An 11,178-nucleotide genomic window follows, 5' to 3' on the forward strand; every position below is an offset into this window, starting at 1 on the left:
TCAGACATGACAAGCTTCTTGCCAGTAACCCAACACGGCTATTCTGAGTCTCCGAGCACTAACAGCAGCAAACTCCTCGCATCAGAGGAGCTCCCCTGTGGCTGCCTTCAGAGTGGAAACAGGGCTCTGCAGGTGTACGGAGAATTAATCTAACAGGGAAAGCAGGGCTGAAAAGGACTTGAGACATCACTTGTCCTGACAGTCTGCCCCGTTCTTCAGGAATCTCCAGTGATGGGGATTTCTCAGGCTACCTAGGCAATCTCTTCCAGGGCTTACAGGTACAAAAAAATCCTTAATGACTAGCCTTAATCTCCCTTTTTGTCTTTTAAATCCTTTGCCTCTCATCTTATCCCTGCTAGACACAGCAAAAAAAATGACTCCCTTTCTTCTGATAGTAATCTGTTTGTATTTAAGACTGCTATCTTGTCTCCTGTCTTCTCTAGAAAAAGCCCCATCATACTTAGGAGATGAATATGCAGAGAAAGCATTACGTCCAAGGGGACAGATAATACATCTCTTTTTCCAAGGTAAAAGATTTTGTATCCAGCTCTATCAATCTTGCAGACTTTTGCATAAAAGGCTCTCTGATTTATAGAGGGTTTTTGTACGCAGAAATCATACAAAATAGACTAATCTCAAATGGGCTCAGTGATAAGATCAACAAGACAACTCACTGATGGCAGATAGAAATGCAATCAAAAACGAAATTGGAGTGGTTTGGGGTTGTTTGGGTTTTTTGAGCTATAAAATCAAACTACTCCATTGTGAAAAAAGGGGAGTCAAACCACTGTTAAATGCTGCACAAAGGAATTATTAGACAAGCGATAGAGGCTGGCAGTTTCCCAAAACGCAAATTGTCTCTGGGACCAAAATATCTCTAAGTAAGCAGGGAACATATTTATGAGTAGCGGTGATTTTCCAGCAGATCTCATCTTGTCATAATGGGCATTTAAGATCGGGGCCCTGCGCTGAGGCATTAAGCTTTGGCAAGCAGCACGTAGCTGAAGAAGATAAAGGAAGAGCAGGAGGAAGTCTTCCTCGGAGAGCTTCCCACACACCTTCTCCATTTTCCTTCTCCTCTGTGCTTGTCATGCCCACTCGTTCCTGTACCAGGTGAGGATGCCGCTGCTGCCCTCGGCAGCCAGCGTCCCAGCACAAGCATCTTTCCTCCAGCTATGGCTGGGAAGGACCAGTGGCACCACGGCACCGTGACAGCCCCGACCACAGGCTCCCGATGCGAAGAGGCTCACACAGATTAGGTATAAGCTCCCAAAGCTTTCCCCCTGTCCTTCTGGCATCTTTAGTGCCAATTTTCTCCTCTGTCATGCCCAGATCCTGCCAGGGTGCAGCACCTTGGTGTCCTCCAACATCCAGCCCACCGCAGAGGAGGTGTCCTGTGGGGCATGGCCCCACAGACCCGACGCTGGAGCCACGCTCGGTGTCAGCTAGCTCATGCCACTGGGGCGATAGGAGCTCTACTATAGGCAGTTGCTTTCGCCCACAGGGCCCGCTGACGAGCCATCCCATCTCCCTTCCACCAGCTGCGTGGTGGCACGTTCGCTGCGGAGGTGGGAGACCCACAGCCCTCTGCCTAGAGGGTCTCAGTCCCTTCCTCACCTCCACACGCGACCCCGTTGGTGCTCGGGGAGGAGGGACGCTTACCTCTGCTGCTGGAGCTGTGCTTTCCTAAGCCCCTGGGAAGAAGGAAATGGGAACCTGGCTGTATGGCAAAGAACATCGCTCCTCCCAGCCTGCTCTTGCATTCTGCATTCAGCACTCGTTGTCCGAAGTGCAGGGAGAGCTCGGAGAGCCAGGAGGGCAGCACAGGTCAGGCTTTGCCAGAGAAGCTGGCAGAGCTTTGCTCCCGTTCTCTGCTGTTCTTCATAATTGCACCCCATCGGTTACAGCCATTAAAAGGAAATAATCATTTCCTGCTTTCTCCCATGAGTCAGAATTTCTGAAAACAAACCATTTCTGGAGGCACACAGCAGGAACTCGGTAGATCCATACTTTCCCCTGCAGTAGGGCCCATGGGACTTGGCTCTCAACTCTGCCTTGTAAGTGTGAGGTGCCAGGAGGGAACCGCAGTGTGGGAGGGTGTCAGAGCCACATAGCTGTGGGAAAGCTGCTAGATGCGATCAGCAGAAAACAAGAAAGCAAAATATTTCAAATTCTCATCCACTCGAAGACTTCAGACTCCTATTCAGTGCTTGCTCACCTACCTCAACTTTAAATTCCCAGTCCTTTCGTGGAAAAGGTGCCCGAAGTGCGTCCCTTTCCCCACGGGGAGAAGGTCGCAGCTGTGTTCCAGTACTTGAGGGGATGTGCTGGCGCATCACTTGCAGATGCTGCTGCAACAGGCAGAGCACTCCGTGGGGGGAAGGTCTGGTTTCAGCTCCGTGCTCTGACAAGGGGAATATAAATCCTCCTTACAGAAAAGTGTTATAATTCAGCTGGAAACTATTTTGGGATTCAAAAGGGAGAATCTCCAGAACAAGAGGAAACATAAATCTCCCAGGCGTTAGAAGTGGAGGACTGGCAGAGCGTGGTTTGAAGGCCGTTTTGCTGTGACCAGGCAGAGCAGCTGAGCAGCTTTGCTGCTGCCGCGAGAGCTGGCGGGTGCGACACCAGCGCTGCCAGCGGGGCCACGCTGCTGTCACAGTCCGGGGATGGCATTTAAATGCTGCTGCTGCGCAGTTTCCGTCAGCTTGTGCTTCTGAAAGCAGCTGGGACTCCCACCAGCACAGGTGTATTTTGGCAGCTCGACGAGGTTGATGCAATGATGCCATGTGTCTGTCTGTCCCTGTGGGACAATGTCACTGGTACCTTGTGGGGTACCCGGGGTGTCACCGCACCCAGGACCAGTGCTCTCACAGGTAACCCGGGGGGGTTGAGCCCCTTCTTGTGAAAACAGGAGCCAGTGGGGAGGACGAAGATCTCTGTGCCTGCCCTGCGGCAGGGCTACGGTGGGAGCTTGCACCAGCTGGACGCTGATCCCGGCAGGGGGGACAGCTTACGTGTCCCCCAGCTGTTGGAAAGGAGACCTTACCAGCTCGCGATCAACTCTGAAACAGAAATCTGCCCGAAATCGGGTCTGTTCCTTTTGCAGCTCGCAGAAAAGCTTGTTTGTAGAGAGGGCTGGATATTGAGCGTGAGGGGATGCCCCCCACCTCGGCCACAGCAGAGAACCTGGGGGGCTGCCTTGCCGAAACTGCTTCGGTGAGGGTTAGAGCTTGTAACCGCCTGGCGACGAGGGGTACGTGGAAACTGTACTGCACAATCACCAAGCCTCCACTTGTTCTTGCCCCGGAGTGCAATAAATTGGCCCTATCCCATCTATTATTTATCATTCTGTATTAATGCTGGGAGTATATTGCAATAGTACTTGGAGGCCCCTGTCAGAGATCCCGCACCGCGAGGGGTGTTGCAGCACTGCACGGGAGGGAGCAGCCCCTGCCCCGCAGAATTTACAGCCCAATTTCAGCTGCCCGGCAGATTTACAAGAGATGCGACACAAATAGCCCGAGACCTGCTGCATGCCAGCAAGAAATATAAAAGAACCAAGTCCCCGAACCCATTCATCTTTTCTTCTCAAATCGCTGAAGGATGCAAACCCCAGAGAGAGGAGGACGTTCCTTCCGTGACAGAATTAAGGGAGAGAAAAATCAGGTTGAGTACCAAGAAAACCCAGGCCTGGCGGGAAGCGTCCAGGCTTTGCGCTGCTTTCTCGGAGCCTTGCAGGAATCCCGGTACCTCCAAAGAGGACCTGCAGCGCGGGGAGCACCTCGCCGCTACGGGAGGGTTGGTTTGGGCGAGGAAAGAGATCTTTTCCAATAGCGGCAGATGTTCCCTGGAGGAAAGGAATTAACACTTTGTGCTGCACTCCTCCTTGGTGGGCGTACTCTGTTTTTCCGGAGGAATGCCGTCCGAGGGCATCGGCGGGGATTGCAGAGCGCGGGAGGGTGCCGTGAGCGTGCGGCGGCGGGAAAGGAGCTGGTGAAGGCGCAGGGGCTGCGCACCCCGACAACGTGATTATTTGTGTCTTCATTCAAATTGTTTCTTGTTACATAATGATTCTGTACACAGCGGAGTACTTAACCTAATTTGTATCGATCTCAATTGCTTTCATTTGTGCATACTTAATTCAGAGAGGTAATCAAATTGATTTTTGAGGCCTAGTTTTTAAGAGATTGTAGTAACACAGATATACAAGAGGTTGCTTTAAGTGAATCATAGCGAAGGAAAAACATTTTAAACCTTTGGAAAACGTTTCGATGGTCATTTCATTGTGTTCAGTATTACTAGCATAATTAAATTTCCCCCACATTGAGCCCTCTCCGAAATCAAATTGAGGAACATTTTTTAGTTCCATCAGGCAGATAACTGGGTTTAGTTGACTTTGTACTACACCCGCATGAAACCACATACGAGAGATCAATATTCATGGCTTATCCTTACGAACGAGGGAGAGGAATGACTTACTGCTGGATTAAGGGAATACTGTTTTCTACTCGGCTCCTTCTTAACATCTGCTATTTGTTTCACAGGGCCAGAGCCACTTTTGCCATTAGAGTGAGAACACCGTAAACCCAGTGATTATCTGAGGGCGTTAGTTAGCCTGCGGAGCTGCAGGGAACCAAATCTAGCAGAGGTGAGGCCAAAGGGAGGCTTTTTTCAGCAAAAGTAGACGACGAAGAAATTTCAGGCTGCTAAAAAATCCTCTAGGATTTTGGATTAAAACCCCCTCGCCTAATTGGGGTAAAAGCAGAGATACCTGAGGGGGGAGATGGATTGACGTCAGATTCATGTTGGGGTTTTGTTTGCGTTGGGAGCGGGGCTTACAGTGTCCGTGCTTCACAGGACAGAAAGTCACACGAGCCCTTTCCTTAACATTTCCAGTACGCAAAGGAAACTGGTGTCAGGACTCGGAATGAAGCGGGACGGCTCTGTAGTCCCTCTGCACCTGTCTCTGTAGTTATGTGTGTTATTATGACTGTATTCCAGCCTGGCTGGCAAAGCCCCCTGCCCGTAAGCATCACCACCCAGGGCCCCCTTACGGACCAGCTCCCGCACCTCTGGGACGTCTCTCTGCAGACTCCCTGCAGCTCCCTCTGTGTGGCATTAGCCACTGGAAGACTTCACATTAACGCCTTTCCTTTGCTTGAGCGATCATTGTTTCTATGTTGGCGTGCTTGCCACAAGCCCAGCCGCAAGCAGCGCTGACGCAGAGGAGCGGTGCTCGCCCCATCCTCTGCCAGCGGCACGGTCCCCATCCCCTCTCTGGTGTGGGATGTGGGACAGGGGCTTCCTCTGGATGTACTAGCCACCAGTGGCGTTCTCATGAGCACGCAGATGCCCAGGCTCTGCAGATCTCACTTTCTGAAATACCTGCTGAGGCCATTCGCTGGCACGAAGCATCCAGCCCACCCCAGCCCCCGGGACCCCTCCCTGTCCTGCTCCTCCTCCTCATGCTGGTGACCCTCATGTCCTTGTCCCCCGGCTGTCTCGCTCCTGGCACCAGCGAGGGGGAAGCGGAGGGAGGAGAGAGGCCCCAGCTCACTCCAGTCGCATCCCCACCCCGTGCCGGAGGGTCCGGAGGGTGGGGTTTGGCTGAACACTATGGCAGCGCTCCCACTCGCAGTGATGAGCTCCGTATCAATCAATTTTGGCCTACGTGTGGCAAAAGCAGTTTCTATAAAAAGGGCCGGTCTTTCTGTGCGTGCATAAACAGCTGGTAGAAGCTATTGCTGCCCACAGGGATAGGCAGCGCTGCCTCTGGCTGCCGTAGGGCAGATTGATTGCGCCGGGCCGCGCGTTGTTTCAGCCATTAACGGTGGAGCCCTGTGAATATCTGCCAGTGAAAAAAATTGTCTTGAGAAAATGCCAGATCGTCCAGTCTGAACCATTTGCATTTCATGGAGTTCTCCCCAGCTCGGTGGAGGACTTGCCCTGGACTGTGTTTCCCCCCCCGCAGGGATCCACTGGCCACCGCAGCTCTCCCGAGCCAGCCGGGCCAGTGCCGGAGCGGGGTGGGATGCCCAGCTGGGGGCGGGTGCCGGGCCCCAGGGATGGGCTGGGTGCTGGGGACCACCGCAGCTCCTGGGGATGCGACTCTCATGGCAGCGGGGTGGAGGGGAGACCCCCGTGGCGGCGTTAGCGACCCCACTGCCGTCTGCTGGTAGCTGCCATGCATCGTCTTTAATGGTAGAGTACATTTCCCAGTGCTTCAGTCTTTATAAACGGAAGTTTTAAAGACAATACTTACCAACTGAAACGCTTCTAGATGTTTTTCAGGATTTATAGCTGTCTGTAATGCAGGGGCTGGCTAGGTTCCTCTCTCCTCTGGAGGAAAATGGAAAATAAGAATTACTGTTGCAGAAAATAAGACAAACAAACTATTAGTAGAAATATTCAATTTAATGATACTCGGCAACAAAAAAAAATTGAGCTTAAATTAGAAGCATGTGAAGTTCACAAGGAAACCAAAACTCAGAGGGGCTTGTAGAATAAAGTCCAAAAAAGGCCCGCTTTCCTGCGGACGCCTCTCAGGCAGATGGGGTTGGAGATGCTGGGGCTGATGCAGCGCACGTCGGTCACTGCAGCTCCTGGTTACGGTGGGGTCGTGAGTCTTCCAAAGCGGTGGGATATAATTCTTTTTCTCATGTGAATTGCATGGAAAGCTATTAACTGCCGGCAGTTTAGAGCAAATCTTCTTCGCGAAAGAGAGGTGCGTCCCGGGAGGCGATGGAGTGGAGGCCACGTCCTTCCCCGCTGTCACCCCTTCGCAGCCAGGCGTCTGCGGCAGACGCAGCCCGGCGGCGTCCGACGTTGTGCCCGGCCGCAGGGGAAGCCGGGACGTGGGGTGCCCTGCTTTTCCCTGGCTAGCGTTAGGTGAAACGAGCGCCAGCCTTACTGGTGGGGGAGCTGGCTTATGAGAGAGGGGATCCGGGGGGACAAGGCTCTGCAGAGGGGGGCGGACGAGCTGGGAGCGGTGGGGTTTTACCCAGCTCCTGGAGGGCAGCCCGGAGCCGTGGCTGGAATTCGCTTCCTTGGCTGAGAAGGAGGGCTGGGTGCTCGGCTGGCTCATGTCCCCACAGAACGGCGGGGCCGGGGAGACGGGCCGAGCGCTGCTCCGGCTCGGCCGGGAGGTGCGGCTGCCTGCCTGCCGCCGGCACCTGGCGACATATTTCAGCACGTGCTTAACCTCAGGCTTGCGAACACGCTAATAAAAAAATCGATGGAGTGTCTTGCATGTTTAAAGCTGAACATCGGAATAGTTGTTGTCTTCGTGGAGAGGAACCTTCTTGGCGCTGGGGGCTGCAGAGATTTTGGGGCTCGTTCCCATTACCTCCTGGTGCCTCGGCTGCCTCGCCTCCCACCTCTCCACACTTGCGCGGAATGCTTTTTTAATTTTATTTTTTTTTATTATTCCTAAGCAATACCTAATTCTATTTTAAAGCCACGTTTTTTTAAACATTCCCTTAGTTTTAGCTGCGGGACAAAGCCCTGCTCGCTGAAGAGAGCCTGTCCCTCCCTGGGGACACGGCCCCGCTGGGTCGGGTCTCTGCGCCGCTCTTAATGCCCTTTAAACCCCTGGGGTTCCGCTTCAGCCAAAGTTAAGCGAGGCAGCACTGAATCTATTTCTGAGCTCCTTCTAGATTGTTTCTATGTAAAGTGTCTTTAGTCCGGTGTACAAGAAAAGAGAAGAATTATATTTTTTTTCCACAGTTACGACTTTCAGTTCCTGCCAGTTGTCCGTTCTCGTCCATAGAATATGTTCAGCATTAACTGCAGTTAATAAATCAAATTGGTCTTAGGATCAAGATGGCCACTTCCCTTCCCTCTACTAGTAAAACATTTCTCTTTCTGTAGGCAGGTTTCCTGGATAATAACTTTATTTTATTAGAGTGCTCACTCCATTTTTCTCTTCTGATAAATGCATGTCAAGGAACAACATTTGCCTTTATGGTGCCTTTTCAAGAGCAAACTTAACAGTTCAAGGAAAGTATTTACTGAATGCATTGAAAAGCACATACCTTTGCATTATTTATTATAAGATACCAATAACTGTAAAACGCAGAGTATCTCTGGACATAAATTAGTGATGTTAGGAAACACTAGACTCTTCCCAGTGTCCCGGAACCTATTAGAAACTGCGGCAAAGATGCGGGTGCTCGTCACATCCCCAGTGCTGCGGGTACCGCCGCGTGGATTCCAGACAAAAGGCAGCGCAAGGTATCAAATGCAGAAATCCAGCCTAAAATCTGCTTCTTCACCTCAGACGGGCAGTAAAACGTTATCTGTGGAGCATGTTAGAGGTGCAGTCAGAGAACCCGGATTAGCCTTCGGGCTAATCGCCTCCGGAGACCCAAGTCCAGCCATGGGGAGGCAGTTACGGGCTCACCCTGCCGCCTGCGGCGTGCCCGGGCAGGAGGGTCCTTGCTGCCCCCCACTCCCGCGGGTGCCATCAGGAGCCCTGTGCTGGTGCCGCTGCCTCGGAGCTGCGCTGTGAGCTCCTCCCGGCGACGCTCGCCCGTATCCTGTAAGTCTGGGCTTGGACCCGGCTCTCCAGAGCATCCTCCTCTTACGTTTTGTCCCTCCTGGGCTGTTTCAAATGGTCCCAGCCCGACCTTCCTCCCAGAGGCAGCTCTGCCGCAGCCACGGGAGTTTGGCAGCCGAGAACGGATGCAAGACGAGGATCAGCCGTTCCAACACAATATTCCAGTTTCCTGCAGAAACCCAGTGGAATACTGTCCCGTGCGCCACACTAAGCTGATCAGTGTAGTCACGCACCCGGCTGAGCCGGGCTCCCTGCTCTGCCCTGCTCAGGCACAGGGAGACAGGGACAGTCCTGACTTCAGGTTAATTACAGACATTTCCACAGTCTGAGTTCGACCTTTTGGGCCAGGTTCTCATTTCACATTCTAGACCTGCAGAATTATTTAATAGGGCTGCTTAAAAACCCGGCCGCTTATCAATTCACTCCACTTATTTTGTCCCAGCGCATTACCTAACCATGTCAACATATGGATTTTTTTTTATCTTGCTGCCCCATGCAGACAGCCTTATCAGGCTATTTTTAAAGCTGGGTATGCTATGGCAGCGGTATTGGTTTCAGCACTTGATGTTCTCTCTGTGCTAATAAATACAGATCAGCTATTAATACTGATTTTTTTTAGGATGCATTAGCATCGCCTGGCGCAGCGCTGCTCTGGCGCTGCTGCCCCGCCTGACCTGAGCTCCGACGGGCGTTTCTGGCTGGTTTCGCCCTCGGCCTCGGGAGATGCCCCGGGGAGGGGGGCGGCGCTGGCCCCCGCAGAGCCCTGCCGGCTTGCCCGAGGGCTGCCGGGGGCCGCAGGGGTGTCCGCAGTCTAGGGGTGCGGGGAGAGCTGACTGCTGCTGAGGGACATTGCCTAAACAGCAGGCACTGCTGCCGCTTCGTCTCAGAGCGCTGCAGTTTCGCTTTGTCTTTTTTCGTGGCTTTTCCACACGTGAGAGACCGTATGAAAGCGCAAGCTTACAGAGGCGCAGAATTTGAGGCAGGCGGGGTGGTGTGCGGTTATTTCTGTGTGAGGCCGTAAGCAAACGGTCTCACGGCAGAAGCCATGAGTTTGTCTCCCAGCAGATTTCGGAGGTTTTGGCAGGCCTTTCAGACAGCGGCTGTTGCAGCAGCGGATAGAAGCCACAAATAAACTGGTAAATGGTTAAAAAGAGTTCTCTTTCTGGAGAAAAGAAGCAAACAGGAGGTTCAGCTGGACGGCAGCCGTTTCTGCTATTGAACATGATTTTCCGCCAGCGGTGGTCACATGAAGTTGCTGCCAGGGGAGCTTTGACCGGGGTTTGCTTTGGGGTGTTTAAAGCAATAAAACTCCCGTACAAACGTTAGACCTGGCTGCTGGGGTGGCAGCCCCAGGCCTCCACCACGCGCCCTCCCCTGCGTGCGGCTTTGCCCGTCCCACCGTGTCCGTGGCCAGCACCCCTCCATCCCACGGACATCGCTGGGAGAGGATGCTGCGAGCATCCCTCCGGCCCGCCCCACCGATCTGCCCCAAAACAAACACAACAACCCCATGCAGCGCTACAGGGTTGGGGCAGAATGGCTTGAAAGCAGCTCGACAGAAAAGGACTTGGGAGTGTTTGTGGACAGCCGGCTGAATATGAGCCAGCAGTATGCCCAGGTGGCCAAGAAGGCCAACAGCATCCTGGCCTGTATCAGGAATAGTGTGGTGAGCCGGACTAGGGAAGTGATCATCCCCCTGTACTCGGCACTGGTGAGGCCCCACCTCGAGTACTGCGTTCAGTTTTGGGCCCCTCGCTACAAGAGGGACATTGAGGTGTTGGAGCGTGTCCAGAGAAGGGCTACAAAGCTGGTGAGGGGCCTGGAGGACAAACCTTATGAGGAACGACTGAGGGAGCTGGGGTTGTTTAGCCTGGAAAAGAGGAGGCTGAGGGGAGACCTTATCACCCTCTACAACTACCTGAAAGGAGGTTGTAGAGAGATGGGGGCTGACCTCTTCTCCCTGGTGACAAGTGATAGGACGAGGGGAAACGGGTTCAAGTTACGTCAGGGGAGGTTTAGATTAGATATTAGGAGACATTTTTTCACTGAAAGGGTTATTAAACATTGGAACAGGCTGGCCAGGGAGGTGGTGGATTCACCATCTCTGGAGGTGTTTAAAAAAAGGGTAGATGGGGCACTGAGGGACATGGTTTAGAAGTGGCTCTTGTCAGGGTAGGCTAAAGGTTGGACTCGATGATCTTAAAGGTCCCTTCCAACCTCAACAATTCTATGATTCTATGGGTGGAAGGTTTATTCAGAAGGCAAGAACAGCAATTTCCAATTGTATTTCCTGTAGATTACGCACGGGATGGAGTTTACGTTACGGAACAGCGCCTGTTAAAAAATAGTCATCTGCAGTTGTTATATGCTACGGCACATGAGAAGTTTCTGCAAAGGATTAATCTTTGTCTTAGCTAATGAAGGGAAAAAAAGGATGCGCTTTGCATTTTCTTTCCCAGGCTGACATCAGATAAGCTAACTTGTTAATCCTAATGCTGCTGTGACAGAGGAGCAACGCGCTTCTCAGATGGTGGCTTTATAAAAAGTGTGGGAAATCTCAAAGTTGGGCACTAGCCAGAAATGGCAGGTGAATTCGAGGGCTCTGTCTGAGGATGGGG

At 52.5% G+C, this 11,178-nt stretch overlaps 1 protein-coding gene across 1 annotated transcript in view; it reads left to right on the plus strand.

Annotated features, from left to right (window-relative positions):
• ONECUT2 (one cut homeobox 2) overlaps nucleotides 1-11,178 on the plus strand; it is a 29,828-nt gene that overhangs the window by 6,376 nt on the left and 12,274 nt on the right. The window lies entirely within an intron of this gene.

This window comes from Chroicocephalus ridibundus, chromosome Z, assembly GCF_963924245.1.
Source record: "Chroicocephalus ridibundus chromosome Z, bChrRid1.1, whole genome shotgun sequence".
NCBI classification, from domain to species: Eukaryota; Metazoa; Chordata; class Aves; order Charadriiformes; family Laridae; genus Chroicocephalus; species Chroicocephalus ridibundus.